The sequence below is a fragment of the Aythya fuligula genome, chromosome 3, assembly GCF_009819795.1.
Source record: "Aythya fuligula isolate bAytFul2 chromosome 3, bAytFul2.pri, whole genome shotgun sequence".
Lineage (NCBI taxonomy): Eukaryota > Metazoa > Chordata > Aves > Anseriformes > Anatidae > Aythya > Aythya fuligula.
In genome coordinates, this window is record NC_045561.1 from 21,805,615 (window position 1) to 21,827,394 (window position 21,780).

Sequence of the window (21,780 nt, forward strand, 5' to 3'; positions counted from 1 at the left end):
AATATTTCAGAAACTTAACTAGAGCAGGTATATCTGTAAATGGGATGTGCAGAGAAGGAGGATTATTACTTCTCTGATTAGTTCACTATCTCTAGCGACCACCTGAAAATCAGGCCTCTCCAAACTGTCATGATGAGCACTGCAAATCACTACTTTGAAAATCTTGACCTAAAAAGCAAATGTGTATTTTTAAATAATTAATAGCATTCTCTAAATGGAATTTTCCAGCCCAGAATGAGATGTACAGCTGGGTTCCCTAGAGAAGAGGTATTTATAATGGAAACACTGACAACTGAAATGATAATGCATTGAGTAGCAATAAAGCTTAACACATGCTTAGTTGTTTGTTTTTTTTTTTTTTTTTTAATCAAATTGGACCTGTTCCCACAAAAACATCATGCCACTCTTCTAGTTTGCTTGACCTCAGTTTAAACATCTCTACAGCTTACAAAAAAACTGATAGTCCAAATGGTTTCAAAATCTAATAAAAAATACAAGTCAATATGAACATAAAGAGGAAGGCTTGTACCCATCAAAAAGGGCTGGTTATCTCTGCTGTCACTTTTTAGTAACGTCCTTCATCAACAGGATGCTTTCATCGATTTCCATGAGACCAGGAGCCCATCCTCTGCATTTTGTCATGACTTAGACATGTGAGAAGAGAAATCAAATGGAGCTGGTGATAAAATTCGGGGAAGGGAAGATAGAAAGTTTCCACCAAAATGCCAGTTTTTCAGCCAGAAATCAAAATACCCCAGCCAAAACCAGTAACAGCATATATACTTCCTTCATTCAGGAACCACGGGTGATCCTGCCTTACATTAACCATACTATTATAACCATTAAAATTTTTCTAAACTCTCTACCAGATTCATCATCCTGCTCCCAACGATGGGCTAGACTTGTGGATCAGACTCCACTTGCCATAATGAACTACAGTTTCTTCTTTGTGACAAGAACAAACACAGCCCAAGAAAACCACTGATACATTTGTCACATTCATGATGAAAAGCTTTCAGTGGAGATATAAACCAGATATTTCCCTTCTGGAGCTTAATGATCTTCTGAGGATATAAAACTGCATAGCCACAAACGTCTGTTCAGTCATCCTACCCATTCTGTTCCCCTTATACTCAAAAGTCTCATCTTTGCTCAAATGAGAAGGGAAACAAGACACTTCTGTAAGTATGCTTCAATATATTTCAGGAAAAGTCTCCTTTTAAATGACACCATTCAGCATTTTAAAGCCTAACAGCATAGACTCACTCACTCTGAAATATACCACAAGTTAAGTTATAGACCCAAAACATAACACTACAAAAATGTGTAACTGTAAAACAATCTAATAAGTGGCAAGAATCATTTTGTAAGGCATACCACAGTGGCTACAGACAAGAAATTCCTTCAGTGTCAGAGAAATGTTGAAAGATAAATCAGGAAACTGCTACATCAGCATCATCATGAATAATAAATTACATGCTGTAATATTTCCCTGCAGTGCTCTGAAGCCAGTCAAGAGGATAAAAATAAAAAAAAAAAAAGAATAAAATTTTAAAAAAACTTAACCGTATAACATCAGTCCTTAATATACCATTTAAATTACATTAGTGCTGAATTCCATAAATAAATAAATAAACAGAAGATTCAAAAAGTGCAGCTGAGCACGTTTTATCTTGACGTAAGTCCGTGATGTTTTATTCATCTGATGAGAAGAGAGAGCAGCTTGCAGCTATCTGGGGAGAGCTGTTACGCACACGTGGGGAAGCAGAAGAACAGGACGCAGCTCAGCAACGCTGTTACATGGCAGAGATGCAGGGAGGGGAGCGGAAAGGGAAAAGTCTATTTTTCTTTAGATGCTCAGGTGGCTTCAGTGGATATTTGTTAATCAGGGCAAGAACTATTTATTCCAGAAAGGAGGAAAGACAGCCACTCTGTGGAAAGCAAAATAAGTGAAGCTCAGGATGGAGCAGACTGCTGTTTCTGTCCGGTGGCAAGCACGAGGTGTCCCTAAGCCACACCATTACTGATGGCAGCCACGTGCCTAAGGAAGAGCAGAGAGCAAATCTCGGTTTAGAGGAGGGCGTGCAACATTCCCTATGGGATTTATTTTCACGGGGCCATTTACCCTCACCTTCTGCAGCGTACAGAGGTATCTATCACATGGGGGGAAATTGGAGAGGTGTTTCTCAGGCATGTAACACCTGCCTGCAAGATCAGCACCCTACAATCAGACTACTGAGGCAAAGAATGGTGTTTGCTACAGCGTGACATGCATCTTTTGTGGTAACTGCCCCTGAGGGAAAAAATAGTGGTGTTTAATAAACAGAGCGGGCTGCAGTGACAGAGGGCATCATAACTTTTGCAGAGCGACATCATTTCAGAAATGATGAGCTGCAAAACCTCCCATTAAACTCAAGAGCAGTGGCTAACAGCACTTCTGAGAGGCAGGCCATGCTATGTAAGCAGTCGTGAACCTTTGGAGATTCAAACATCCTAAGTAATAAGCTGAAAAACGCAGATGATAATACAGAAAAGAGGAAAAGAAAAAAAAAAAAAAAAAAAAGGACAATCTTTGCTGTGAAGTAACAGCAACAAAGTAGTTTACTGCAGATTGCAGCATGAAATGATCTCCCTTATGAACCAGAGGAAATAATATCCGGGAGATGCAGAAAAGATCTGATCTTATGTTCCAGTTCACTGACCCTCTGTTTCATTTACACTAGCCAGACATAGGTGTAATTGCACATGGGGACTTAACAGCGCAATTTGAAACAACAGCAAGAAAGAACCAGCAGGAAAAAAAAAAAAAAAAGTAATGCTGCCTCCAGACATCTCTATTTTTTCATATTCATAACCTTCCTGTCCACGTACCAAAGAACAGGTTATAACAGCAGGAGGCCATGCACTTCTACAGGAACTCTGCAGAAATATGAGCCATACTCCAACTGCTAGACACGTGGGTTTGATGGATGGACCACGTAGTGGGTAAGGAATAGGCTGGATGGTCACATTCACAGAGCTGCTGTTAATGGCTTGATGTCCAGGTGGAGACCAGTGGTGAGTGAGTGGTGCCCTCAGGAGTCTGTATTGGGACCGTATTTAACATCTTTTTTGGTTACGTGGACAGTGGGATTGAGTGCACCCTCAGCAAGTTTGTGAATGACACCAAGCTGAGAGGTGCAGCCTTACAGCGGCTTTCAGTACCTTCAGGGGGCCTACAGGAAAGATGAGGATGGATTCTTCATCAGGGCTTGCAGTGATAGGACCAGTTTAAAGCTAAAACAGAGCAGATTTATATTAAATATTAAGAAATTATTTACCCAGAGGGAGCTGAAGCACTGGAACAGGTTGCCCAGAGAAATTAGGGATGCTCCAACCATGAAACTGTTCAAGCATAGGTCGGATAGGGCTTTGGCAACCTGACCTAGTGGGTGGCATCCCTGCCCATGCAGAGGGTTTGGAACTAGATGAACTTTAAGGTCACTTCCAAGCCAAGCCATTCTATCATTCTGCCTTAGCACCTAACCTGAACTCTGGGGTTTCCCGTGGCACCTCAGAACCAGAGAAGAATGAAATCAGTCAAGTCACCTACTTCATCCAGGGCTGCCAGACCCTGGCTTCACACATCTCCAGCAGGGAGCAGACAACCTTCCTAGATGCCCTAGAGGTACACACATTGTGTACCCACCTCTCTTCCCTTCCAGGCTGAAAAGACAGAGTCTTTTGAGTCATTACTCACACAGAAGCTATTCCATATCTATGGTAACCCTTTAAGGCTTACTGCCCTTCTCTGAACCTTTTGCAGCTTTAATATATCCTTTAGAAATGAAGGGAACAGCACACAGTAATCAAAAATTGTGTGAATCATAGATCTATGGAGTGGCATAGTGACATTTTCAATTTTGCTCTCAGTTCCTTTCCCAGTCTTTGCAAACATTTGATTTGCCTCTTCAACCACTGCTGTGATACAGGTATCCCCAAATGAGCATCACAAAAAAATATTTTGTACTCCTCTTAATAAGGTTCACCATGGGCAACACTGCAGAAAAAGAATGTTTTCATTTCAAAAAGAAATACTTCCAGGCAGATATTCTCCCACCTGTGCTCCGTTGTGAGCATAAGGAGATTAATAAACATAATTAGAGCATTCTGAGTGCAAGAAGGAAAAATACCAGAGGATCCCCAGCTCTCCATCCCTGATGTAAGCTGAAACTTCTGAGAATGAAAGGGTGGTGTAAATAGGCAGCTTTAACTGACATCACTAATGGAAGCCTAAGCAAAAAAAGTTTGGTGGGGCCTTTCTCTCTGCACTCCTTTTTACTGGACTTGCCCCAATCCCTTGCCTCCTCCACAGACACAGTGCCCAGTCACCCTGGGCAGGGCCAAGCAGGATGGCAGTGCTCTTTGGCCTGCCCCACGCAGCTGCTCCCCAGAGAGTGTGTCCAGCCTGTGATACTTCAGGCCTGACATTCAGCTTCTTGCAAACAAATCACAGAAATGCTGGCATTAGGACTTGCAAGCCCCTGCCTATCCTTTCTCATGTGAAGCAATGCATGCTAGGATCTGTCAGCAGCATCACAGAAAGACTCTGTGTGAGTGCTTGGTTGGCTAAGTGTTTTTACACCACTTATATTACTGTTATCCCCCAAGAGTCACAGTCACCAAAGTATGTGAAAATTTCAGGATGAGCTGTTGTGCTGATGCATTTCTTTTACAACCTTCCTGTCTCAGAACAGCGTGGATGTAGTTCCCTTCAGCCAAAGGATATGATAGAGCAATGATAAGTGTGGTCTGGAATTTGGCAATACAGAGACAACCTAATAAAACAGATAAAGAAACAGCTGACAGAAGAAAATAGTTATCTGCTAAAGCATTTCCTCTTAGTACACAGAAGCCGAAAGCAAGAGACACCAGCAAGGAGAAACAGTACTCTTGGGTGCTAAAGTCCGGGAAGTGAGTGCCAAGAACAGCACCAATGGGTCAATTTGAGAAACATCTTGTTTCAACCAGTCTCAGCAAATTACTAAAATTAGGATCTTTTGCAGAAATGGGCCTATTTAACAAAAACAGCCATAGCAGACAGGCTATTTTCCTTCAAATTCTTTATTTCCTGGTATCACCCCTTCTCTAATCTCTGACCAATGGCTTCCTGTCTAGCATCAGAAATAGCATGTCCAGGAGGACTAGGGAAGTGATTGTGTGCAGTGTTGGGATCCTCACTACAAGAATTAGTTGAGTTACTCAAGCACGTGCAGAGAAAAGCAATGAAGCTGGTGGAGGGACTAGAAAACAAGACATATACATGTAAGTGACTGAGGGACTTGGAGTTGTTTAGTCTGGAGAAGAGGAGGCTGAGGGAAGACTTTGCTCTCTACAACTACCTAAAAGGAGGTTTCAGGGAGGAGGGTGTTGGCCTCTTTTCTCAGATGAGAAGTGATAGGACATGAGGAAATGGTCTCAGGTTACACAAACGGAGGTTTAGGTTGGTTATTAGAAAGAATTTCTTCACAGAGAGGGTGGTCAAGCATTGGAAGAGGCTGCCCAGGAACATAGTGGAGTCCCCATCTGCAGAGGTATTTAAGAGCCATGTGAACGTGGCACTCAGGGACATGGTTTGGTGATGGGATTCAGTAGGTCAGGCTGGTAGTTGAACTTGGTGATCTTTAAGGTCTCTTCCAACCTAAGATGATTTTATGATATGAGTAATCCTCCAAGAAAAAAGAAAAAAAGGAAAAGAAATTCTGATCTTTTTTAATGTGGAACCAGGTTGACAAGTATGACATAGGCTCCTGAATACAAGAAGTAATAATATACAGCTTTCAAAAGTACCTTTGCCACTTGAAATTCTAAATCTTGCAGACCTTCAGTAAGAATTAGCATCAAATTTTCATAAGCACTGAGGAATTTATGCAGCATTTTCATAATTCAAATTATTTTGAGCTTACAATGACATACAATGATGCAAGGCCATGAAGATTGAGTTCCTTTACCACTGCCGAGAATGGAACCCAAGGATCCTAAACCATGTCTGTAGTGGTGGATTTTTTTTTTATTTTTTTTTTTGACCCAAGAACACGTCAGGCACACATCCCCTTGAAATATTTTGTTCTCCTAAATGTCCTGTATAAATCTGACCACACTGGCCAGGTCTTCACAAATAAAGTAACTTAGAAATCAGAATACAGTAAGACAGATGTTATTAAAACCCAACCCTCTCTTCTCCAGCTCCACCTCATCATACTGATCTATATATCACCCTGGCACTGCTCTCCTAGTGATGACTTACAATGCATTTGGCAGTGGCAGTAAGAACCCCCAGGGAACCTATTTTCTTTCAATATCATTATTTTTTAATGTTATAAATGAAGTATTTAATAAAAACAGAAAAGCACAGCTTGGAGAACCATGGGAGAAGGAGGTGTGTTAAATCTTGGCCTATACTGTAGGTGGCTCACACAACTGAGATGCCTCAAGATGATAATGAACAAGGAAGGTAAGGAAGTGGTAGGCCACATTACAAAGTGTTCTCCCAGCTTTCAGCATGGCCACAGTCTAATAAGTGCCATGTATTTGCAATTCCTGGTTAGTCTACCTGTCTGCTCAGTAGTAGTCAGAGCCAGACTTGAGATGTGCAGCTGGACAAACCGCATGAACTGCGGGGACACCTGGAAGTGCCACAAGCAGCCTCCCACTCAGTCACAGCCAAGCACAAACTGAGCTGAAACAGAGTACGTCAGCACCCAGGCTGATTTTCTAGAGATCGGTTTAAACAATTAAAAATACTTTAAGCTCTATTTTCAGATTTAACTGGGCTCCTGCCTTACAGCCCTTCAGCTGTTCTGTTAAAATGGCAAATTAGGTCAGAGCATGAGTCTGCAATAATGAAACCTAAGTTGTTAAGAGTACTTCGGTTTCCAGACCCAGGAAACTGCTTCTAGTTCACATGATGAAAAATAATCTTCTGAGGCAGGTACAGCTGTAACATACTTATCTTGCTTAAATCTGGAATTTAAAAGTTTTTTTGTTGTCAGCACAGCAAACAGAAGTGCTTCTAGGCCCCTTAATCTTATTGTGGATCTGGTTCCTACCACCAAATTTCTCTATATTGCGATTTCCCTCAATTTGATTTACCAATGAAACTGAACTTATCAAGAGATCAAAAACAACCCCGTGAAAAGGTGTCCATGCTAAAAAATACCACATTTCAGAGTATATATGGGAGAAAAAAAAACACTTAGAGAGACAGATCTCAGGGGACGAGAAGGAAAAATATGCTTTGAAGAAAGTTGCCGAGTAGATGATAAAATTAAAATTGGATTTCAGACTTATCCTTTTAAACCTAGCCGAAGTTGATTAAGTGTGATCAATAGTATACATTTTTATCACCAAACAGTTAGAAACCACAGTTAAAACCTACATGCATTGCTATTCATTACGGTTCAGTTTTAAGAGATCTAGATTTAAAATACAGAGCCCTCTTAAAAGCACTGGTCACTCTTGGCTTACATGTCAGTTCCTGTCCTTCTTTAACCTATTTTCCTGAGCCTTTTTTAAAGTCTTATGTTCTTCTCTTTTTTTTTTAAAAAAAAAAAAAAAAAGTAGCCTTACATAATTTTCTAAAATTTTGACTGTATTTTCCAATATGTGTGCCCAACTGCAGAATCTCAAATTCTTAGCTAAATGCCTGCATGAGGCCAGATTTTTAAGGGCAAACAATCCATCAGTTACAATTGTTCCTAGAACCCAACTGGTGTCTATTTCACTTTTTAAATCTTAACTTGTGGCTGAATTTCACAGAGGAGCTGGGAGCTCATAACACAGCACTAATTGTGCGATATAATTCAGCTTTAACTAGCCATCTCCTTGACACTTCTTAAAATAATTTGTCTAAAATTCATGTAAACCCATTTAATTACAGAATCAGTCAAAGAAATGTAGCCACATATCAACAGTCTGGAATTTAAATAGCTCTATTTCTAATCTTAAATCTAGACAGACATCACCAATCACCCTGGAAGACACAAGTATGGACAAGCTGGATGTTCCTGTGTGTTTGGAGGACTATAATATGCTGGTCTAAATGGCAATAAAAGAAAGGGTTGTGATCACAAAATCCTTTAGTGTTTGGTGCCAGAATAACAACAGAAATTGGTGGGAGGTAGGAAACCTCAAAGGCCACAGGTTCTCTACAAAGCATCAGTCTTTTGGGGCCATTTTAGTTACAGCTTGGAAAAGAGTGTCTTCACTATTTTCTCTGTGAAATAGCAATCTGTCATGTTGCAGAGAATCAAAAGCTGTAGCCCCTTTTTAAATTTCAAATATCCATTCAAGATTAGGCTACTGGAATTCTTTATTATTGTAGGATCAACAGGGTCATCACTATTTCAAATGGTGTCAGAGGCTGAGCCTGTTAAAAACACACTCACACACTTTGTGAAGAGCTTGTCTCTTTAAACAGATGAGTAAGCAAAATCCCTGTAAGTCTAGAAGCAGTGGTACAGCAGAGAAGTATTCCGCATGTGTTGTCATTGTACTACACGGCAATCTAATCACCAAGTGTACGGGATTTACCTCAAAGATATTTTCTAGACACAAATTTCAAGAAAGAAGTATTCCCATCCTTCTGCCTGTCATAGCAAGGTTTTGGCTGAGGACATCCTAGCTTTCCTCTCAGTTATTCACTCTTCAGTTGTACACTAAAGTATCCAGTGCTATTCCTCCTTCCCCAATAGCTTCAAAGGCAGAAAACACTCTGCCTATTTGCAGCATTTATTCACCAAGGTTTATGCGGTAATCTGAGGAAAACGGATCAAGGGAATCATTTTTAGATGCAGTGCTGGAAGTTGCTCAGGGCAGACAGGGATTGAATATGCTTTTTCCCTTCAAACACTACTGTAAATCACTTTATGTTCTCCTTTGCCCATTTCCATTCAGACAGCAGTAACGTCTTGGCATTTAGTTGGATGGCACCAGATAAACACCAGTCTCATTCACTGGAAAATTATTTTCCACTTCATCTTTCAAGATAGCCCCAAACACTCACTGAGTTTGAAGACTTCTTGAACAGATTTCACGTCTTTGATGCAAGTCAATTTTGGAATAGACCCTGCCACATTTTTTTTCACCTCCCAATTTAAATTGCAAATCCTTTACTGCATTTCATTTTAAATAGTCTTGTTTCATTATCATTTTCAAGCCATACTTGAAGACATAGACAATTAGCAGCTCTTTTATCTCACTGTGATAGCATGGGCTGTGTTTTAAATACAAAGAAAGAGCCATGAAAACATATACCAAGATAAGCAGCTCTGCTTCTCATGTACTTGCTTGAAAGATAGTAGTTTCTGTATAAAGTACATAATAAAGACAGCTCTCTGTTTTCTGACACTGTGCCCTTTATATCACATAGACACATAAGATAACATGGAAACTCATGGATGCATACAGGCATAAGTGAGAGCAAACTATAAATGACAGTTTGGGGGTTCATAAAATGTTCTTTTTCCTGTCTCCATGGTGCCTGTGTCCCCATCACTTCTATTGCTTTCATACCCTGGATGTAAGCAGCACTTAAATGCCAGTGGTGTGACTTGTATTGCCTTACCATGCTAGAAGCCAATTCCCTGATACACGCTAAGAAAATCCTTTCTTACAGCATATCACGCTTGACTAGAGAATTACTAATAAGCAACACAATTTGTTGCAGTGTGGACTGAATGCAAAACCTTTCCTTGTCTCCCTGATTTTCACTCTTACAGCTTCATTCGTTGAGTAATCCTTCAAAACAAATCAGTTCTCTTCCCTTATTATCATCATCAATGTACTTTTTTGGAGTAATGGACTATTATCAGAAGAGCAATATGATTATATGCAAAATGGCTATTTAGCAACATTTTTAGAACTGAAGTAATGCTTTTTCATAAACCAATATGATGGTTTGAGAAAATAGAAACCATTCTGAATTGCTTTGCTTTAAACTGCAAAAGGGTTATTTTATGATAGCAAGCCAGTGCAAAATACAACAGGCTAATCTGACCTGACAGCCAAGAAACAGGGTGAAAGTCAGTTTTTTTAAAGTGGAAATCACTCTCTATTTACCAGACAATCTATTTGAGAAACCCACTACCATTTCTTCTCCCCTGGGGCACAAGACATGGAATATGAGACCCTGCATCCCATGGCCCTGAAGGATTTGCTGATGTAATTGCCAAGCCTCTCTCCATCATATTTGAGAAGTCCTGGCAGTCAGGTGAAGTCCCTGGTGACTGGAAAAAGGGAAACATCACTCCCATTTTCTGAAGTGGTAGAAAGTAAGACCCAGGGAACTACAGACCAGTGAGCCTCAACTCTGTGTCTGGAAAGATCATGTTTGATATGTGAATCAAAGGCCAGGTTGGATGGGGCTTTGAGCAACCTGATCTAGTGGGTGGCATCCCTGGTCTTGGCAGGGGGGCTTGGAACGAGGTGATCTTTCATTTCCCTTCCAACTCAAGCCATTCTATGATTCTATGATACAGAAAGTGAGGCTGCATGATGCTACACCTCAATCCAAGATGTAACCTGGCTTCTGTAGCTTCAACATGTTTTTCTATGGTATTTTTCATGCAACGTTCTCAGACTAATTATTAAATGCACTCAACTTCATTAGTTATAAAATATTCTGCTTCTAATGTTTATACACCATTTTCCCAAAAAAGACAAATGTCATGTCATAAAGCACACATAACAAGCTACTGATAGCATCGGGCAAAAAAATAGGGTCTGGCAGTCTTTCCCTCATACCAGATGCAGTTCTCTTTACACAAGAACTGCATATAATATATTATCCCCCAAAAAACATATCACCACACTGGAACATCACAATAATGTGTTACATTATTATTTAGATTTGTCAGTGTTTTGCAGTTGTTAGCATCTTACTTACAAGGATCATTAGGAACTATTTGATTAGAATCTAAGTTCAATTCACATATTTATGATAAAGATATCTATTGTTTAAGTACAGAACACATTGCATTCTCAAATATTATAGTGACTTTGGCTCTATTGAGGATCTTCTGTGATTTTAAACAGAAGATCCTGTTTTTCCAGGATCCAGAAATCTTGGACAGCTGCTTCTTTGACAAAAACAAACGAAAACCTGCTGCCTTTCTTGTCATTCAGGCCTGAATATTCTTGTGTGCCTATGATGCCCAGAGAGGTATATATCATTCTTTTACAGAAATTTTACAGAAAAATAGAGAACAAGTCTAGAAAGAGGATAAGGGACGGTCTTGCTCATGTTCTGTTACATAATCATGGGTACTATTGCTCTTAGAATTTTTTTCCAGAAATTTGTTTAGCATGTTCTTAGAAACCTCTGTAACAGTTTTTTTTTTCCTAACAGCAGTCCTGCTGTTAGAAAGCCTTTCCCACTGCCTAATACTTCATCCAGTGGCATTTTAGCCTACTAACCCTTGTGCTATCAGCACAAGAAAAGCAGCACACCTCCTTCCCTAAATCAGGCATTATATTTTACTTTATGAAGTCTTGCATACCTGTGGTTATCTTGTCTCAAGATTCAATAAATTCAGTCCTCCAACCTTTCCTCACCGCTTGTGTTTTTTAGATCTCCGATGTCCATTCAGTCCAAATCAAGACTATTGCCAAGCTTTTGGCAATAAGTCCTTGCATTAACTGCATTGCAGGAACTTAGGGTAGGAGGTGATGGAGCATTCACATGTCCACTGAGCATGGACAGATTTCTTAGCTCCATCTGGTGGGCACACAAGCTGTTTCTGGGCCACCACCACTTAATTCATTTGGACAATTAGTTACTAAACTTTCTTCATAACAGCCATTTTTGCTTCCCTTGTGAAGAATTCAACTTATAAAAAGCAAAACATATCACTGTGGTTTGGATTATTTTTCACATCTGTATTTCCACATATCTGTATTTCCACATATACAGTCCTAAAAGGCAGAAAGTACGCTTTTACAATCATCACTCCTAGGACTACAAATGCTGTGTTGATAGCAATCAATTTGTGAGCAGTTCCTAGGCAAAAAAGGAGCAAATACACAATTCCTACAAGTCAACTGTGTTCTTATTACTGCGCATAACCACAGGGAAGTCCCTGGGCTCAATTTCTTCAGCCATTACCAAGGGATTTCACTCTGCCTGGAAGAATGGAAGGAGTTATAAACTGCATGCCCACTGTGTACTTTTCCTCATCAGAGGCCTTACTTAGTTTTTCCACAACAAGATGGATGAGGACTCAATGAACTATAATAGCAGCCCATGACAAAGAATTCAGCAGTACCTTGAATTTGTCCTTGTCCTCGTGATTCAAAACAATGTAAACATTACACAGGAAAAGTTCTGTTGTCCAACGAAAGGCAGGACATTATAACACAGCTTCATTTAAATTCACGATGAATTTAATTTGTTGGTCCCACTGGCAGGCTTTGGAGTAATTTTTCATCCTGTGTTGTCAGATTTTTATGCCAGAGAAACAACAGAGGTCTATTAATTGAACTAAAGAACAAGATAGTCCCAGCCATTTGGGCTATGCACCCCAGCTAATGACAGAAGCAAAAAGAAGAATGTTTAGTTAAGTATCCTTGCCTGCAAGCTGGATGCAAACCAATGACATTAATAACTCTCATTAAGACAGACATATGGACTAAAGCCCAAGATTATATTTCTGTGATTGCAATTACAACAGGTTTTTAGTGAGTGACATGTGTCCCAGTTTATCAAGGTCCCTATTGTTACTAAATTTTACTGAAGTTAAAGCAATAAACAGTTCTGCACTCTCAATTTCTGATTTGAAAAGAAAAAATCCTGATAGTATTGCTGTGTCCTTTTCAACATCAGAGCTCCTATCTGTCTTTATCCTTTTCATTAGAGTTAATTTATTACAAAACAAAAATATTTCTTCATATACTACAAACCACTAGCAACAGCAATTGTATTACTTAATCCCAGGGTTGATTTAATTCATTTGGTTCTGCTGAGTAAAAAATGGTTTCCTATTAAGCAAATCTGTTCCTTCTTAGGGTCCATTTACTCATTATCATAACCAAAATGCATTTTGATATTTTTTTTAATTCTGGAAGATGCAGACTGAGCTCATCCTAGAAAGACTTGTCACATTAAAGCATTTTATAAAGGAAGATATTTTCCTTATTGTGTAGGTGATAGGATAGATGAGACACAAAAAGATTAAATGATTTCACCTCTGGAAGTGAATTCAGGAACTGAACCCAGCTCAATGGACTTCTGATGCAGCATTATGTCCCTTTATGCAACGTAGATCCTTCTTGTACTATATTGCAAAAGCTGCTTGCTATGCTCATGCAAAAGCTTCTCAGTTTGCAGACATTCCTACTGGCAGCTCTGAAAAAATGAATACATTCTGCTTCAATTCTGCTACAATTTCTGCTTGAACTCACACCGTGGAAACCCTCTTGGAAAAAAGGAACTGTGCCTCTTACTTGCTCATTAACCAACACACCGCTGTTCATCACCCACGGTATCTGTTTCTTAGAGGAGACAAACTGCTTAAATATGCAGATACCTACTCATATGTGAACAGCACTGACGAGATGTATCATGAAATTTTACTTGTCTAACCTAATTAAAGCTATCTGAGACAGTAATAACACTAAAGAAAAAGAGCAATTTCACAGCCTCAGTTCCCTTTCCCTTTTTTTTTTTTATAAAAAGCTCAACTCAGAGTAATACACTGGGGCAATATTTGAATGTTACAGTACACAGACGCAGTCACACAGAAAATTAGAACTGTTCCAAAAAAAAAAAAAAAAAAAAACGAAGAAAAAGCACATAGCCGCATCAGTACCAGCTCACCAGTGGAAAAGTACTTCATCACTTTAGTTCAGCCTCCTTTCTTTCTACTCCATTGTGACATCAGCCAGGCCCTAATGAAAGCCCAATTAGCATATCACCTTGTGTGTTTGAATGCATAAGTGGAGCAGATGATGATTCTCTTCTGAGATTTTAAATAATCACCGAAGCTGAGCCAGAGCTGCTGCTTGGTAGGAAAGATTTAGCTTCATAACATGCTCAGTTCCTTATGCAACACAAACAAGTGTGCCAACAGAGGGGAGAAAAAAAAAACAGCACAGATGTGTTTCTCTGAGGGAAGCAATGCAAACCAGCTTCAATTTTGTACAGAGCTTTATTCCAGAATAAAGATCATAATTCCTGATTGAGTTTGAAAATTACATTGACTATTTGCTCACAGAAATGATGGTACAGTCCTCTGTGGGCTTTGGAAAAGCCAGCACCTTTTCTCAGGCCCTGACTATTTTTCAGAGGACAGTGACTAAAAAGCAAACAACCATGGCCTAGAAACTGCATCCTTGTGCTGTAAAACAGCAGCCTGCTATCACCCAATACAGGAAAAAAAAAAAAAAAAAAGGTATTTGCAGACTAACTTAACAGAGTCTTTAGAGTGGAGGTATTTCATGGATCTACCACTCCACATGGTCCCTGTTTGGCCATGAATCTCCAAGAGAGGACACCAGTATATGGATCTTCTGTGATCATTCCTCTTATCTGAAGACCTGTACCCAGCTATTTGTGCCATAAGCACTGAAATGAGCACTGCCATCCAGGGTGCTAGAAACCATTTTCAGTATAGAAATGCAACAATAATTGGTGCTATTGGTTTCAGTCTGGATCAAAATGAATACTGAGGAAGGAGGTGAGACATGAGGTCAAAAAGGAACTCAGAGAGGCAGTATAACACTAACAAGAAAGAGGGGAAAAATGAAAAGCCTAAAGCTGTAGCTAGGAATTCTCTATTAAACACCCTAGAGATGGACTGAAAGCAGAGTCTGCTGCCAGACTTTAAGGAAACCCAAAGGGTACCACTGTTTTGCAACATTTAGGGGCTCGAAACTGGAATATCTTTCTCTGTCAATCCAAGGAATGACAGGGAAGTGCAAGCATTTTGTAGTGCTCTGATCAAGAGCTTCAACCTGGTCCTACAAAAGACTATCTAAAAGAAACAGGAACTCAAGCACACCCAGACTTCCTTTGGCAACTCTCTTGAAGAGACAAGGCTACTTATGATGTCCAACTGATTTTGTACAGCACTGATGTTTACCATTTTGTCTAAACGAACAGCCTCTGTGAAAATCAAACTCTGAATACAACAAAATACAGCAAAAGTGAACCATTCAGTTAACATACACTTCCAAAGAGCTTCTGCCCACACCCTAGTCCCTCCAGGTACCGAGTCCACCTGTCTGACCATGGCACTCGTAGGACACGAAACAACCTGTAACCATCAGCGAATGCTTCACAAGTAGGCAAAGCTACAACAGTTTTTACAAGGGGTATGTTAAATGAACTCATATCATTGACTGATTTTCAGCCTTGATCCACACTCCTACTCATAATCAATCATACCAACAGGTGCCAGATTTTCAAAAGAAAAAGCAGAATGCTACTAAGTCAAATAGGAAGATGATGCTGCATTTAGACCTTTATTAAACATGGCCAAACTGTGCGTGAATGTAATTAAAGCTCAGGCTTTGACTTGGCAAGCAGCCTCTATAAATAGTCTTTCCATTACACTGTTCTCTCTCCTTGGTGCTTCATCAGAAATAAGAGATGTCCTTCAGCTCCCCCGCCCCCCATCCCTGGGATGATCAAATGTTTTATGGCTCTGCAAACCTTAAAACAGCCAAATGCTATAGCAGTAATATTTAAAGTAACTCATTCTGAGAAGAAGGAATTATCTTCAAGGTGTTTTTCTCTCAGTGGTGTCTTCCATTTTCTTTCCTGGGGTGGGAGACTTACCAGATAGCCAGAACAAAAGAGCAAGGCCCCACTCCAGAGTGCAGAATAAGGACAAAGACTCAGTATCATGGCTTTTTCCAAGTGATGATCTATCTACTATGTGATCTAAGGGAAATGGAAACAATATTAAAAACCATAACAGTGGAGCTAGCTACTTTTTGCCAACTGATACACTTCATATCATCCTTTCTCTTAGCATAGATTATTTTGCTTAATTGTATCTAATTTTTTTTTTTTTTTTTTTTTGTAAGAGACTGAATGGACATTCTCATAGCACTGAGGAGATCCCATCATGTTGCTCTAAGATTTTGTTTGTTTTAGCAAATGAGGGTACAAGTAGATTTTTTAAAAACATATAAATTGATAGAAATATGGTTTACTTTTAGTTTTAAAATATATATATTTTTTGTTTTGGAACTTCCCTCCACTGCACCAGACAGTAAAGCACAACAGAAATATGAATTGAGCTGAGCCCTTTTAGTATTCAATAAACTCAAACAACAAAAGTCAGGAAAACAAATACCAACTGCATAAGCAACCAAAAGTAATGTTGACATACAATGGTAATTATTTTAACACTTGAAATAGAATCTAAGATCAGCATTTAAAAAAAAAATACTCTGAATTAGAATACAAGAGTGTTTCTTTACACTATTCTAATTCTGGAGAAATTAAAAAAAATCTTTATTAATAGATCAGCTGGTAAATCAGTTCTGACAAAAGGATATTTGAACTGAGCAGCAGCCTCAACTGTATCTGATCTTTGGAAAAGCTTTCTCCCCAGACAGCTTCAGTCTGAAAATCCCCAAGAAATACCTAGATACAATCAAAAGCAACAGCAATATCACAACTGAGACAAATATCACGAGATCTTCTCCCCAAATTGATTTAGAGACTGAGGGTAAGAGAGATCTGGAAGTGCTATTGTCCATTTTCAAGTCAGTTAAAATCCCACAGAGTGTCAGTAAACTGCTGCCACATCCAAATGCAATGGTTTGTGCTAACTTTCCTAATGCATCAGTGACTTCAAATGAACTTCCACAATGTCTCAAGTTTGCCTGTCCCCACTCTGCCCTGAAACAACATGCAGCTAGCTATAATCTCCATTATTCCAGGGGGAAACAAAATCATCCCAATACAGTAAGCAGTTTCAAGAACATAAAATGAAAGAAAAACTGAGCTTCTCCTTTCTAAATTGACAACGTGATTTGCGAGCTGCAATGGGGAATTCTTGCTTCCCAGTCCTGGTGGCAGAGTAATGCATCTGCATATGGGGTATCTGAGAACCTAGAAGTACCCAGTCCTCAAAAGGCCACTACTTAAAATGACTGATCTCAAACAATAACATGGACACAATTAGATCTTTGTTTGCTTCCAGTGGTTGCCCTTGTTGGCTTACAGTGTACTACTTCTCTAGAAATCATAGGGCTCTTTGTTTGCTTCCAGAGAAAACACTTATTTCAGATAATCTTGCCTCTATAAAGTTTTTTTTTCAATGTTCTTCAGTCACAGCTATGCCTGCAGGAATGTCTGATTATCCATAAAATGCCTTCTGACAGCTCAGATTCATTACTAAATTACCACATTTGAATTTTTCATGTGCACAGGGCAATTACTTCTATGAACGACTGCCAGCAACATTTCACTAAAAATGAATGAACTTTTAAGGCATTCTAATTGCCACTTAGATGCCCTATAATTCTTTTTAAAGGTTTTCATTGTTTTTAGTCCTAGAGTTACCTGTGTTCAACACAAATGTGTTCCCTCTCACATTTCATATCACTGAAAGTTATTTACATCATAAACAAAGAAATATGAAACTGGCGGTGTTACGTAAACAGACTGAACAGCAGAAATGATTCATAGTCTAAGTCTTGAACATGAATAATTATCTATAACCCTCATTTGGAGATTTTGCATCAGCTTACATTATTCATTTGGGTTTTGGCAGGGGAAATTAATGAACACCAAGTTGACAGACACCTTAAAAAAAATACATTTTTCAAGTAGTTAGGCCAAAGCAGTGTATCTAATAAAAGAAAAGGGGAAGGTACTCAAGGAATGTGTTTTTACCATTGTAATATAAAAAGGCAGAGATACAAAAAGATATTCAGGGAAGACAGAAGAGCTTTTAATTACACCACTAAGATGGGCTGGAGCGCTCTTTTGTCTCCCAGTAGAACGTCATCAGGAAATTTCATTAATACAGCCCAATCTTTACGACAAGGGAGTTCATGAAAATGCTAAACAATATCAGAAGTAAACTAATCATCGATTAGCTACCTCCAGTAAACTCCAGCTAGACTATTGTTTCTGTTTGCATGCTACATTTTGGGTCATGATCCTCAGCCAGATGTTGCCCCACTTCAGAGACTCAGCTTCAGGCATGGCTGGCCAAGGTCCCTGCACATCCCCAAGCAGCTTTCTGATCTCCAGGATCTACCCTCACTTACATAATCTTTTCTCCAGACAGTATATTCACTTTCTCCTTTCCACTTATTTCCAAGACCACTTCTTTTTGGGAACCCTTCTAATTTTCGTTCTTTTCTTTCTAGTCCCCCAAGCCTCTGTTTTTCCTAATCTAAATAGGCTAGTACAGAAGCACACCATGTGATCAGCCTCCTCTATTGCTGATTCTGTCTCAGCCTTGTTTATTAATTGGAGGATTTGGGACATTAATTGGGGGATCTGTAGTGTGCCATTATTTTCAGTCCAAGATGTTATCAAAATTTACAACCAGAGCATTATTGATAGCAGCTAGCAATTAGCAGCCTTCTGCTTAAGAGCTTGAAAGTTCCATTTCAGACATTCACACATACACACAATTATCTGCTGGTTGTTTGCATTCACAGTTTAAGCTATTTTTTCACCTAAGAAACAAATATGTTAGCCGCTTTGAGACAAACTGAAACCTGCAGATCACTTCCACTTATGAGCTGTTTCCCCCAAGAGACCAGCAGGGTAGCTAGATTAGGTAACATGTCATCCTCTAGTTTTAGTGAACTCCCCACACACGCTCTGGAATCAGTTCAGAAGAAAGCAAATTGCCTTAATTCAAAATGCACCAAAGTCTGTGGATGGATTTCTGCACTGCAAACAAGCAGATCAAGCCCCCAGTGAGGGCTGTCACACTGCACATGCTTTTTTGTCTAGCCTGCTCACACCCACAGCAGCAGTAAAGTATTGGCAAGGCAGCACAAAAACGAGAGCCCTGATTTATTTTTATTTGTTCATGTCTCAATAGGAAAGAAGCAATTAAAGATATCACAAGAGTATTCCCTTCCCAACTGATTTTTTAAAAAGTTTTGAGGCTGGTTAAACATTTTTTTCCCAAGCTGACAAGGTATTCTTAATGGCTCAGGGTAGGAAGATTTAATGGCTTATGTAAAACCAAATGACAGTCAGAAAAATTAGAAAAGCTGTAGGCCTTCTGCAGGACCTATTTTGTTCTAGCTAGATCAGCGGACCTAATAAAACTTTCTGCCTCATATCCTCAGGCTACCAGAACTGTAAGAACACAATTATTCTTAATAACTTAACATCTTGCCAACACTGGGAATCAGACTTCACAACATGTTGCCTTTTAGAAAGGAGACAAACAGAGGAATCATGCTTTGGAAGACTTAACCTGCCATTTATACGTTAGGAAAGGTGTTTACATGGGAATTCAGAACTATCCAGTGGTATTCAGTTCATTTGATAAATATAACTTCTCAAATGTGAAAATAGACAGTATAGCTTGTTTCACTGCTTTTTTACCCAATAGATTAAAAGACTCAATCTGTTAAGTTTATCAGTAGCAGAAACTTTCATTAGCTTACAAATAACTGTACATTATATGCACTCAGAGAAGAGGCCACTTTGCCCTGCAGCTTCCATCTGTCAAGCTACAGCCTGAGCACTGCAATATCCAAACAGTTCAGAAATCTCTCTGAATATAGCTCATCTCATAGAGAGAGGGGATATTGCATTATCCCTAGTTTGCAGGTAAGGAAGTCAGGCAAGGAGAGATGGTTGATCAGCCCAGAGACATCTAAAGTCTGCCTAAAACTGCTGTAATCTAAGAACTGCTGTAATTTGAACTTTACTCATCTGAACCCCAAGATAACAACCCTCAGTTCTGAACACTCCCTCCTGGTGGATGGTCTCTGTCCTCCGCGATTCAGTTATGCAGGCTCTCTTCCTACCTTCCTGACAGAATTATTATCCATCACATTACTTGTCCTTCCTTCATGAAGAACTGATGAAGTGTCTCCAGAGCTAAAAATCCCCCAAACATAGCTATATACAGCACAGTCACAGCTAATGATCTTGCAGTAGGACAAACATCAGGGGGGAAAAAAAAAAAAAAAAAAAAGATTATCCTCAGTTGAGCAGTGCACTGCTTTTTTTTTTTTTTTTTTTTTTTAAGATAGCACATCCCTATCTCTTTAATTACAGCAGCCAGGATGTGAACAGATGCTTACTGCACCCAGCAGCCCTATGATTCAAGCAAACTTAGCTATTAGCAAATCCTTTAGGTAGCTAGCTGACTCAGGCAAACAAGACATGCAAATTCCCCCCAGCTGATTAACCACTGGGTTTGCACAGGCTTGACTTATTCACCACAGCTGTTGGAGACACCAATGTCCTCATCTGACAGCCCTGTCCCAAGTTACATCATTGTTTTTGTCAGCATTCACAGACATCTTGCACATCTTGCCTCGCATTGGGAGAAATTTCCCCAAATTAGTAGGTGAGAGATTTCCACATGGAATAAATCACAGGTTACAGTTATTCAAATCATAAAAAATGGGAAGGGGAATGGGAAAGAAAAGGGAAAGGCTATGGGCTACAGTGAGAGCCAGACTGCAGTTCTCTAAATAAATGCCATGGATTGATGCACTGCTTACAGACATCTCAGTTATGAGGCCTGGCATCCCAAGAAAACAAAATCCACATCCATCTTCAATAAGATCTAAACAGCATGTAAAATCAATTTCTTTAATTATCAACCCCGTGTTCCTGTTGTGGTGTCTGTTTTCAGCTTGTACAGGCTCTTCATCAGTCATCACTTACAGAGCTGATGTGACAACACATCCACTGGCTACTGCTCCCAAAACATCTCCAGTTTTACACCTTCTAGAAAGATCCTCCCCAGATCCCACGCTGCAACATGCACCTAGCTCTTGACAGCCTCTCCTGCACCAAATGTGTACAGACAGTTCTAGAAAAACAGAAGCAATCCTACAGTCCTTCATCTCACATCACATCTGTCTGTAGCTGCTCCTGCCACATCTTGTAGTGTGACTTCTCCCTCTGCAGTCTTTCTCTAATCCATAGAAACAACCCCCCACCTGATAACAAGGCGGCTTTCATAACCCATTTGTTGATGAAGAAAAACAGAAATGGAAGCAAACATACATGCCTTTTTTGTTATTTGCTTTTAGGGTGCCATAGAATTTACCTTAAGCTCTGACTGGATGGATCTGAACGCTGGAGAGGTAGGAAACAAGCTTTGGGGCGCCTGTTGTAACGAAATAAGCATTTATGTTTAGAGTGGAGATGATGGAAGAATGAAGTCAGGTTAGCTGTCAAAGCTAAAATTCCCCAATGTTTTACAGGTTTTTGAGACATCACAGCTAATTCTATGAGAGTTCTGGACTCAGGCCCTGAGAATGGTAGCACAATGAAGAGTGCAAGACTGAAAGATTATCAAAGACAAGAAGTCTCTTCCTACAGGCATAGTAAATAGGCTCTAGATCAGATCCAGGGCACAAGGAGCTAGAAACCCATTCCCTCAAAATCTCTACTTGTCATCCAACATTGCTTGTATCTAGCAGAAAGTCATAAAGGCATTTGTCAGTCACTGAAGCTAAAGGGTCCATGGAGTCCATTTGCCTGGAGAACAAACATTTGCTTTTGCTGGTGAAAAAGGGCAAAAGGGGAAAGCAGGAAGAAACCCTCTTTGCTACTGTGAAATAACA